General features: G+C 40.7%; 1 long non-coding RNA gene across 1 annotated transcript in view; it reads left to right on the plus strand.

Annotated features, from left to right (window-relative positions):
* LOC138569041 (uncharacterized) overlaps positions 1 to 1656 on the plus strand; it is a 250181-nt gene extending 248525 nt beyond the window's left edge. The window contains exon 3 of the long non-coding RNA XR_011303074.1: positions 505 to 1656. This is a non-coding gene — a long non-coding RNA (uncharacterized lncRNA). The remainder of the gene's footprint in view (positions 1 to 504) is intronic.
* Positions 1657 to 12392: the final 10736 nt, after the last annotated feature.

Below are 12392 nucleotides of genomic sequence, written 5' to 3' on the forward strand. Positions count from 1 at the left end.
TTCCCAATACGAGGGGACACAAAGGTGTATGAGCAGAGGAGGCTGTCAAACTATGCCATCACATTACCTGTGTGATGACTCTTTTAGATCCAAAGCAAGTCTTTTGGAGTGGCGTTATGGAGGGTGGCTTCTCTTCAAACAATCCCACAGATGTGACCTGCATTTTGCAAAATGAATCCCCAGACCTCTCAGCCCTAAAATATGTCCTTGCTTCCTCATCAAGAAACTTTCTTTTGAAAAAAAGTAATGTATTATGGGAGTCAAGTTGCAGAGGAACCATCCAAGGAGTGAAAGGAAAGGGTGAAAACCCTGGATGGAGACTCATAACAGGTGTGTAGCTAAATTAATATTCTGTGGAAATGTTAAGCAAAATGTGTTATGTTTATCTTTTGAAATGTTATATCTATTTCTCTGTAACGTTTTTCTCTCAAATGCAATGTCCTATCTTCGGGGAAAAGATGTTCTGTAAAAATTACTGAACCTTTATTTTCTTTCTATTTCTAGATAATTAACTTCCTTCACTTCCAGCCTGAGGGCAAGAGGGGAGTCCTCGGAGGACGCCAAGTTCCCTAGGAAGAAGGAAGGAAAGGTGGTTCCATGCTACACCCCCAACCCAAAGACAGAGGTGGAAACCAGAGCACCCACTCCCTAAGGAAGGAGAAGGAGGGGATTCCATTCTGCAACCTTTCCAGAAAGACAGAAGTGGAGGCCAGAAGGAAACTGAGATGGACTTCCGAAGAAAACCTCACTCTGCCCTGCTCTTGTCCACCAGAGAATCATGGTAGAACTGGGGGGGGACATGTGGGGTTTAATCAAAGTCCTAAACAAACATAACTGAAAGGCCCACTGAAAAGAAATGACCTGTCAGCCTTCCAAAACCTTCACACTGAAAATGGGCCTATTAAGGCAGACTGTGTGGGTTTCTGCTGCAAGTAACACAAGGGAGATCTATGTGAATGGCCAAGCACTGGAAATTGAAAGGCCTACCTTTTATTACAAAAGAAAGGTTTACCTGAAAAGCAGCATTTTCCTGTGAAACTGCCACCCATCAAAAGGCAATGCACTATGACAACTCAAACCCACTTTCCAGCATAAAAACGAGCAGCAGATAATTAAAAATATATTTTATGAATGACTAAAATAAACAGCCCTGTACTTTCAACTGTCACATTTAAAAACCAATGCTTTGTGCAAAGAAAGAAGAAATCCACTGATCCAAAATTAAAGTGAACCATGATCAGTAAAATACACAGTATTTCAAAGAATAAAGGCTGGTGTTTAGCCATGTAATATGTAAGTTAATTTCAGCAAAGGACAATATGTGGGTCTCTCGGTGGAATTCGTGAATGGCTTCCCCACTGCAGGCTCATTGGCCTCTGTATCTGGAAAGGGAGTTCCTTTGACGCTCCTACATACCAGTTATTTACAACTGTAATAAAGTGACTATCAGCCCTTGCTGGGGAAAACTACAAAAAATAGAATGTTTTGAGTTCAGAATTGTGGTTCACTCAAGATAACCATGACAGAATGCCAGATGTCAGCATGGCCTCATGACATCATAGGGCTGGCCTGGCTCCTTATATGCAACAGGAGATCTCTGTGTGGTCGATGCATCCCAACTATTTGCGACCAGTAGCCCATTAACTTTCAAAGTACAAAAGGCTAGATGATTTATTGCAGACAGTGTCAACATTGCTGCATAAGAGACTCTGTGTGTGTTACATGGGTTCCAAGAAATGACCTCCTCAGAGCTTAAGTGAAACTAGCTGTGGATTTAATCAGAGAGAATAGGTATCATGTATTTTGCTATTGAATGGCCAATAGGACCACATTTTGGAGATTTTCTTCATTATCTTTAGGGTGAGAACAGCCTTTGAGGTGTCATCTGAAAGCTTATTTCAAGGTGGTTCTGTGGGGGTAATTTGCATAAAAGTCGGAATTTCAAAACTCTGGTACCTAGCCAAAATGTTGTCACAGCTCCCCAGAAAGTGGGAAGAAGATGAAACTTGGGACAATAGTGGTTAAATGTATCACATAACTGCTGGTAAAGTTTGATCATAATCACTGTTATCATTTACATGTAATTAAGAAAAAAAGACCAATTGCGCAGGCAACATGATGCGAACGTGGCTGTCATTTTTTTAAATTCCCTGTGATTAGCTGAAGCACAATATATATATATGTTAAATTTTAAAGGTATTCATACTGCACACCGTCACCAATGGAATTGGCCCACAGGCTCTCAGGTGGATCTGTAAAACAAGAGGGCGGGCAGGTTAGATTAGTCGGGTGAAGAGGGAATAGGAAAGTGAGAGAAGTAGTGTGCTGTTGGTGGCTTCAGTTCGGTTTCAACCATGCACTGAGCTTTGGTGTGAGTATTGGACCGATGCAAGACTGCATATGCTGTTGGTGCGGTATATCTGTTGTTTGTTTGTTTTTGTTGCAGTGTGGTGAAATGCGTGTGTTTTGCTGGGTGAGAAATGGTTGTGTGAATTTTTGGAAGAATTAGGTATGCAGATATTTCAGTTTGGGTTAGTAGGTTATATATCATAATCCTTGCAGATCTTGTTCTATTTATCTAGCATTCCTGTAGGTAAGCTTAATTGCCACTTTTCTTTCTTGTCCATCTAATTGTTGTGATTGACGGCATGGCACATTCCTGGCTTTGTTGTATTTGAACTAAGTGAAATGGGAGAGGGTGTGTCTAATCCCCCCTCTGGTATTGGTGCTGTAGATTAACAGTCCGCTAATCCCTTGCTATCTATTCTGTCAGTGGTCCAGTTGTGCCTGTGTGTAATTTGGGAGCTTGGTTGCTATTGATAAATTGTCCCTGTCCTTCCGTCATGGTCTAGCTTTGTATTCAATCTTTAGTTACGTCTTTTAGTTTATATATCATGGCAGTTATAAGTGATTTATGAAGTTTTGCCATGCAGGCACTTTTTGCCAAAAAGTTGACATGAGATAAAAACGGGAATTTCACATGGGAGTTGCAATATTTCTGTTCTAGATTTCTAAACCAATCCTAAAATAGAAGCTGGACTTGGGGAAGGAGGGAAATGTCAGTGTCCAAACCGGGATGCAAGATCATAGGTTAGCACTGCATTATGTTCACTGTCCACGGAAGGGGCTTAGAGAGTAAAAAGGTCTTGCACCATGGAAAAAGGGAGGCTGCAAAAAGATTACCATGGGACTGCTACCAAAAATTATCTAAGGGGATCTGATGACATTTTCTTTGGTGGAAATATTGCTGGGGAGACTAGAAAACAGAGGCTGTGAGCCTTCCCTGGAACCATAGTGGGAGGATTACTGTGGCCATTGACTGAAGTGTTGGCCAGAACCCTGTTTTTCCCTAGGACCGAAGCCCTGCTCAGTCTATGAGTGCAAGCCCAGAGGTTTCCAAAGGTAAGTAGATGTCAGATGTGAACTAAATGTCAGTGTGGAGATCTATTTAATCCTCTCATTCCCTTTCGTAGTGGGTTCTCTTCCATTAGTGGGTGGGGGATCTATTTAATCCCCTCATTCCCTTTCATAGTGGGTTCTCTTCCATTAGTGTGTGTGTCAGGGGGGATTGTGTAGACTCTTAGCATATTTGGATGTATATTAATTTAATTAACTCCTAAATAGATTGGACGTAGGGGGACCTTGGAAGAATTTGAAACTTTCACCCTTCCTCCTTCCTCCTAGTGGGAAGATACAAGATAGTTATTTAAAGTAATTGGGGTGCCTTGACTTTCCTGTTCGTCCCGGACTTCTCTAATTAGAAGGGTGGCCCATTCATAAAACAGAAATTCCCAACTAAACCCATTAAAAGGTATTTTAAACAAAAAATGTGCTTGCCACCAAAACGAAATTTACACCTATCACCATTCCCAAACCTTGCCTTTCAAACCAAAAGATCCTTGTCCCTAACATGAAAATTCCCCACTGAAACCCATTCCACAAACTTGCTTTTAAATAAAAGGTATTCTTATCTTGAAAACGAAATTCCCAATTGCCACCACTCTTTCAACATCAGATTTAACCAAGGGGTGCCCTTGGCCCAACAAAAAGAAAATGTTAAGCTGCCCAACTTCCCCAACACAGGCCTTTAAGTAGGGGGGAGTCTGAAAAACCAGAATTCACAATCATCCTCATTTTACTGACCAAATTCCCCAACACAGGCCTTTAAGTGAAGGGGGGTCAGAAAAACCAAACTTCTAAATAGGCCTCACTCCCAACACTTGGCCAGAAGGTTGCTGCATGTCATTGGTGCTTGGGGATTTTGGGCTGGGGGAGAAGTGCTTTGAAAAAATGAGACCTCATGTATGCAACACTGAACGTGTTATGTACATCTTGTTTTTAAATTATACCTGTGTCTACTCCTAAGCTAAATGCAGGTGAAGTCCTATTTGCCATAGGCATTTTTACAAATCTGTGATTTAAACTGCTTGCATTTTGAGTGCGCAGTGAACTCGATATAGCAAGCCTTGATGGTGAACTAGTTTCCAGAAAACGAAAATGGCGCTTATGTTTTGATTATGTCCTAGCACCGTGCCATATTATTGTTATTGAAATTCAATATTCCATTGGATTCATGGGGAAAGTGTTTTGACATTTTGTTTAGCCTGTTTGTGAGATGAAAGTAAATGTAGACCACGTGTGTTTTGTAATTGAAGCTGTGTTTTCTGCCACAAGGAAGGTGGTATCTGTGAGTGAACAAAGTTAGTATTCATTGAGTTTATAATTAAAATAAATACATATTCTTTCTATGTCCCGGCCTGGTTCTTGGTTCACTTGGGCACATGGGGAGATTCAGGTGGCTCTCTATGAGTCATAAGTAAGGCCAACTCTAAAACAACATAATCGAGCATTGCAGGGCTCCTTGATTGGGGGTGGAAAGGAACTCCCCAGGTCAAGGGCGGCCTCAATATAACGCGACAAACTAAGGTAAACCTAACACTAAATTTTGGAAATAATAAAAAATAAACAAATGAGCATTCATTGGGTACAGATGAATGTTTGTTTAAAACGTGATTCATTTAAAACACAGAAAACGTTCTTTGCTGTCTTCCTACCTATTAATTTGTTTCAACGCCAAGAAGTTCAGTCATAGTGAGCACAAGCCATGTGAAATCCTATCATTATGGTTAGGGCAGTTCCATCACCTGCCATGTGTGTTTTCCACCACCTGGCTATTTTCCACATCTTTGTACCTATAAATTTCATCTACAAATTCTATAAGGCAGACTAAAGGGTAACTCGATAGTACAATACAGTGCACGCTTGACATACTTATAGCCAATCATGGTCAAATAAAGAACTTTGATCTTTTTTCAGTCAGACACATTTATGCTATGTCATAAAGATTTTATACTGTGTCACTCAGGACTGGATTGTTTTTATCTAAACCAATAGCACAGCTATTACAAATGGGTAAGTCAAAGTGACTTACAGTAGGTCTGGTTCTTAATCTGATGCAATTGTCCATACTCAATGTGTTGATTTCACAATGCATTGTGTTCTTTAAGGAAGTTGGATGAAATATGCAAATGAACGAAATATGCACAGTTGTACAGGGCCCGCCATGGTGGCATAGTCAAAGCACAAGTGATCCTCGAGTTCGTTGTGAAAAGTTAGCATTTATGCTTAACAGTCACCCATGATTGTCTACTAGAGAGCTTGAAAAGTGCGAGTATTAAAGACTGAGGGGCCAGGCATGGCCTCACCATCCAGTGGTGAATGTTTGGCACAGCTGCTAATTTTGTTGTACAGCACCCCCAACTATTTCCCTTTCCTCCATCTCTTCTCTTCAACTGTTTAGCTGATGTTACTGTTGCAACAAGCGCGATACAAGCAACCAACATACCATACATCCAGGGTCTTCAACAAGTAGATTGTGATCTACTGGTAGCTCGCCTGAGACTTCCCAGTAGCTCTTTGTATCAGACCGCAAAATGAGCACTGCAATTATTTTGGTGTCTGAAGTCCCTGGGCCTTTTCTCCTGCATCTCCCTCTCCTCTTCCTGCAAAGTAAACTGTCAAAAGATGTTTGCACGGTGAGAGGAGGGGCCGCATCTGGGATTGAAGGCCTCAGGCAGTGTCCCAACAAGGGGTTAACTATCAATAACAAAAGTAAATGGACAATTGTTGTGGCCATTATCCCAAGAACTGCAAATGACGGCTGATTAGAAAGGGTAAGAGTGCATAAATCTGCATGCCATGTGAAACAAAGCTGTGGGTGTGATTGTTTCAGTCTCACTGTGTTTCCTTAGATTTATTTCAGTTAGCATTACTTTGCATGCTGGTAATTGTAGGCGTACAATTAGAATGGTGAAAATAAAGCTACAGCTGTAATCGCTGTTTGCTCAGTGTATGTGTAAAAAGACAATCCGTGTGGGATCCAGCTTGTAAGAAAAGGCTACATCTAGCGTTGCACATTGCGGTTTATGGTAAAACTGAATTATTTTGTTTTATTTGCAGATAATGAGTTCTCTGTTTTAAAGCCTTGGTACCCAAACTGTATTAAAGTTTAAGATGCAATTTGCCGTAATATGGAGGAGCCCACCTCTATGGATGTCCCAAAACAGGAATTCAAGCGCTAACGGCAAATTTTCATTTTAGTAAATGTGGAAAACTACTAGCTGCACTGCATTCTGGTGCTTGTCCACTTACATTTATAAAACTAAAGGAATTTAAAGTGACATGTGCTCTCAATACCAGGGTTTAAAAAACATAATGTGAAAGTTCTGTTTCAGCCCATGTTTTACGAAACAATGGTAGGAATTAAGTAATTAGGTGGGAAAATTAAATTGAGCAGTAGTTTGCATGCATATATTTTGATACATATAGGACTAAACCTAGTTACTAAGTAACAGAGAACTGTAGAAAAAAACAGGGTGGTTTGTATAGGGAAAGAACAATGAGGAGGTACATGGGATGGGAGAACAATGAACTGGGTTGATCCCCCTTTGTCTATTTACACAAACCGGGAGATCTATAGAGATCTATGGGGAACCTCTACGCATATGTTCAAATTCTTGCAGGGGATTTCCAGACTTTCAATACGGTCCTGAAATGGTGCAATTTATAAGTACTGTTTTTGCTACTAATTCGGCAAAACACCATAAAATGTACAAGTAATTTTCTAATACATGAAAAATTCCAATATGTCTGAAAGAGCTGCATGTGTAAGCCAAGCATGGACCATTGGTCATGCACCAGATTAACCTGTGTGATTTCTACAGGGAGAGGCAGCAATCCTGTGAGCTGTTCTCTGGGACACTGTCTCCTTTGTAAAGGGGCGCCAAGTGGCAGGCCACCATACATTATGAATATGTCGCCCCTCGCTACAACCATGCTCTCTTGGCTCAAAATATTAATATAATGATTCATATGTTGTTTGATTGCCTTGTTATATGATTTGTGCATGTTTCAAGTCATCGCTATAAAACTGACTGTTATTTTAGCCCTGTGATTAACACTTTTTTTGCATATGACTTGATGACTTGGTATCTACATCATAATTGTTTCAATCTTGCTAATTATTTTGACATAAAGGGTCTGATTCATGGAAAAATGGCCATTGATCCTGCAAAACATGTGCACCCAAAACAACTTTACGTGCCCCCTCGCACATAAGATTTTTTGCGCACACAGCATATTAGTGGAATTGTTCCTGCAAAGAAACCCTACGCGCAAGTTGTGACCGGAACGCCCATGACACATTCACACGGCCCAACGTGAAGGTGCCATACTCATAAGCAGTTTCCCCGGTCTTACATATGTGTCAGGTGTGTATGTGTTAAGTGTGTGCATCGGTGGTAACTGAGGAATCTCTGCATGATTTTGAGATTTTGTTAGTCCCCATTCCTAAGTCCCATTGAGCTATACAGGGCAACAGCGGTATTACCACCAGGGTTCTATGGAAAAAAGGGGGTGGACCACAGACTTCCTCCTGCTCTTGTTGTAGTGAAGACTAATAATAGTCAAGTCTCAAAACCACACCACCCAAAAAGAGAGTTGCTTAACTAAAAGTAACTCTGAACCCCACCACTTCGTATAGGAAACACCACTGTTTCTTATTCTAAACACATAAATGTATTCAAAAGTGTATACATACAGATCAAAAACTCAGGTTGCCTATACATACTGGTTCATACATACAAAAGACATTGTTACATAATATACATTTAACATTCAATCTGGGTTAGTACATTATTTTGGCCTGTATGATTATGCCATAGTGTTTTTCATACCCTACTTTCTCTTTTTTTGTATAAGAGGTCCGGTGGATCAATGAACCTCACTCTGGGGGCGGTGTCTTACCGCAATGTACATACAAAGCAAGATCAGGAATCACATACATTCTTATTTTCTAAGATAAAACTGGAATCAAAGTTCTTTCCAATGGTCACACTTAACAGTAGTGTTTTTGATGTTTACTAAAAGTTTGTACTATCTCTGTGTTCTTTCGCAATCTTAACTTTAGGTACCATGCACCATCCCCATCAGGTGCCTATTGCTTGTCACCCTTCTGTTCACTAAAGGTGAAACAATGGATATGCAGAAATGGTGTCGACGTACTGCGTTTCGGCATTAGAGAAAGGGATAGTCCACATCCATGCGCTGGTCTTCCGTTGTTGTTGACAACGCCCTTCGTCAGGACAAAAAGAATAGTTTGTAATGGTATAAATCTTCTTAACCCAAATGTCATGATCTACAATTAAAAAGAATAAAGCAATGAGTTAAAATAAGTGGTCTGGGAGCTCTCACTAATAAGAGACTGCAGGTGGTGGAAAGAGACATGGATCAATAACCTGATAGGGTGAACCAGAACAAGGACAGTTCTCCAAATATTGGAATACATCACAGAATGTGCATTTCGGAACGAAATTCTGTAAAAAATGACAGGGCAATGCCATGTGAACTACAGCGTATAGATATGGCCATAAATATGTTCACACGGTTGCAAACACTAGTAGAAGAGAACGTTGCTGGGGTGCAGGACTAATCCCTACCTTGATGTATAAGAGAGGAATTGCCTTAGTGCATGCTGATAGCGTCTAAGCAACTGCTCATCTGTTGACGCTGGATGTGGTTGCTTCAAAGAAAATTGTCATTCGGTTCAACTCCGCTCTATTAGAAGCAGGAAAGGACAAAAAACCTTATCAGTCACAAGGGATGCAAATATTGATGCGCCACATCACTGTGGGACTCTGGTGAAAGTTGGAGTCACAATAAGTAGCAAAACTTAATAAATAAACTTTGTGACTGTTATACTCTCATATCAGTATCCGGGTGCGAGAGGGTGAGTGTTTGGGTCACCATTTGTAGCAAAACTTCATAAATAACCTTAGTGATGTTAATATCTGTGTGGGCAAGAGCAATAGGAGTCTACAAACTTAGTAGATCAACATCAAAACAGAAAGGGTGGGCTAATACGCTTTCAATCTGTAGTACTAAGGTATGGTCTTCTAAGAATCCATGAAGGGGGCCGGCTCCGAAGAGATCGCGGAGAAATTGAAAAAACGGCATGCAGTACATGAACACCTCGTTACGTCCCAGTTGCATCGCTGTGTGGCAAATCAACGGACAGCTGTGGGCGCAATACGGAACAAACCAAATGTGTACCTTATGATAGTATAAACAGGGACTTCTCCTGTGATATCTTCAGCTGCACGAAGCCGTGCTGGAGAGATGCGATGGTCCGGCATGTCTGATCGGGAAACTCAATCACTGCCGGTCTGTCGGGTTGAATAGATAAAGAAAGGGGACTTGATCCCTGCTAAATCGCGAAAACTGACTAATTGGAAAAACTGCGCTGTAATGTGGTTGGAAGGACTAAGACCTTGCTCGAACATAGAAAAGGGACTAATGAAACCCTATATAAACCTGCAGATCATGCATGATCTTATGTCAAGCTTGATATACAATTAATAGCATGTATGGGTTGTCTGTTACATGTTTGGTGGCACAAACATGGTGCGAGTAATGAAACAATAAACAATGCATCAAAGTTAACAATACATAGACCTTCTCAGAACCAAATGCACATAACAGGTACAGAGCTACGAATTCATGTGTGGATTTTTCTGTCCATGCAGTGTTTCCCATACACTTTATATGTCTCCGAATTCAATTTCTGTGCATGTTTAGTTTGAGGCATGCAAATTGCAGTGCACATTTCTATTGGCACTGGTACTGGGGCAATAGACAGTGTGCACAAGTCACAGTAAGTCAATTCTCAAAAAATCGCAGGTAGGGCCAAAAAATAATAATAAATAATAAATAACAAACCCGGGGGACACAAGGCAAATGGGCAAGACAATTGATGTAAATGTTGGTATTACCCAAATTGTGTTAACACAATTGTTCAATTGACCTAATTGATTGAAAGTCAAGGGTGCAAATTGACCTTTGCACAATTGACCGTATATATATATGCATTATGCTGCTTACTGCTTTCCTTTGCATTGTATAGGAAGCTGTAATCCCAATGAAAGAAAGGGCAGCGGCATTTGGTATTAGGCCCACGTTACGAATCATGTACTGTGGGATTGCCAATTGATGTTGCATTTGCCACAACATAGGGAAAGGAAATGCAGTGATTTTAACCACTAAATTGCTCCCAAGTACATATATGGTTTTGAAGGGCTCGAGTGGCGATACACTCGGCAGCAGCAGAGGCCAATTAGATTAATTTGTGTTATACATATACATGCAGCGACTAAAGATTGGGTAACAAATTAGATTGCTAATTATGGTCGCTGACAGGCACTGTTTGTGAATTCTATTTTGAACAGCAACATTTAACTCAACATCAATAATTGTTATTTAAACATGTAAATATGGCCACCATGCGTGTGCTGCGCAGAGAGTGTGTTAACCATGGGAGTCCTTCTTCTATTTTGGTAGCAACATCCACCAACAGTTCCACACCCATGTTACAAATTCACTGTTTGAATGGGGACGCGTGGTTGTGATCAAGCGGCCAGCTGAGCCGCGAAACGCGTTAACGTCCTCAACGCGCACTTTTACTATGCACTTTGGGAGTGCCATATTTTGATGGCTTTTTACTTTTTTGCCAAGTTGTAAGGCACCAATAAAGACGGTACATTTTTACAATAACCATCTTCTGGTCTCTGGATTTCGTCATTTCTGGATGTGGAGATTCTACTCGCCTTGCCTGATGTTCATCAGCTCCTGTGCAAAGGTGAATTGTAATTTGAACAATTGTAGTTCGAACAATTTGTATACAACCTAAATGTTGATGTCTTGTGTGGTCTCTTTCTATATTTTGACTCAGTAAGGTGTGTTAGTGCATACCCTGATTTTGACTTGAAAATATGGGCTCGAAAATCAGAATGAAACCAAAAAAGAGGGTGGGGGTTGTTGTGTTTTTTAGAACAAAAGGCTCCATTCAATGCTGGTATTTAAACCTTTCTTAACACTGTCCACTTTTTGAATCCATTTCTGTTCGGGTCTCCATAGGGCCAAATCTCTGTCACCTCCGTGTGTCTTGGCTTGTATTGTTTGAATCACGAACCATCTGATATCCAAATGTATGTGTTTCTTTAACTGGAAATGTTCCACAACTGGTTTGTCATCAACCATGTTTTTCACACAGGAACGATGTTCGTAAATGCTCTGTCACACCGGTCTTTTAGTCTTCCCTATGTAGACCAAATCACATGGGCATTTAATGCCATAGATAGCACAGGATGATTTACAGTTGGTGAATTCAGTGAAGACTTGTTTGACTTTGTTAAGGGACACACTTTTCATGTTTGTTGTAAGTGAACACACCGAGCATGAATCACACTTCAAATGCCCGATGACCGGGAGGAGTGCCCAGAGAGTGGATTATTCCACTATCTTTTTGACATTTTCTTCAAAAGTGTGGACCAGCATTTGTCTCAGGTTGCTAGTTTTTTTAAAGTCAAACCTTGGTTTCTTTGGCTGAAAGTCTGGGGTAGATATTAGAGACCAGTGCTTCAGAATTATCTTTTTAAGTGTGTTACTAATCGGACTATAGGTAGTCACGCAGGTCATCTTCTCTTCCACGGTTTTTATATGTTTTGTCAAAGTTACCTCTCGTGGGGTATTCCTGGCTTTTTTTGTGTGCTTTATCGCCTTACGTGGGTATCCTCGGTCCAAAAGGCGTTTTGTCAGGTCTTCAGCATGTTGTTCAAAATTTTCCGCGTTGGGACAGTTTCTTCTAATCCGAAGAAACTAACCATACAGCAAGTTGGTTTTCAAGTTGTTGGGATGATAACTGCCAAAATGTACCAAAGTATTTTGTCAGTTGGCTTGCGATATAGGGTGGTTTCCAGTTGTCCTTGCGCATTCTTGAAAATCATCAGGTCGAAGAAGGGTAATTCCTTCTTGTTTGCTGACATGGTGAATCGAAGATA

The sequence above is a fragment of the Ambystoma mexicanum genome, chromosome 2q (genome assembly GCF_040938575.1).
Source record: "Ambystoma mexicanum isolate Mex_15411 chromosome 2q, UKY_AmexF1_1, whole genome shotgun sequence".
NCBI classification, from domain to species: domain Eukaryota; kingdom Metazoa; phylum Chordata; class Amphibia; order Caudata; family Ambystomatidae; genus Ambystoma; species Ambystoma mexicanum.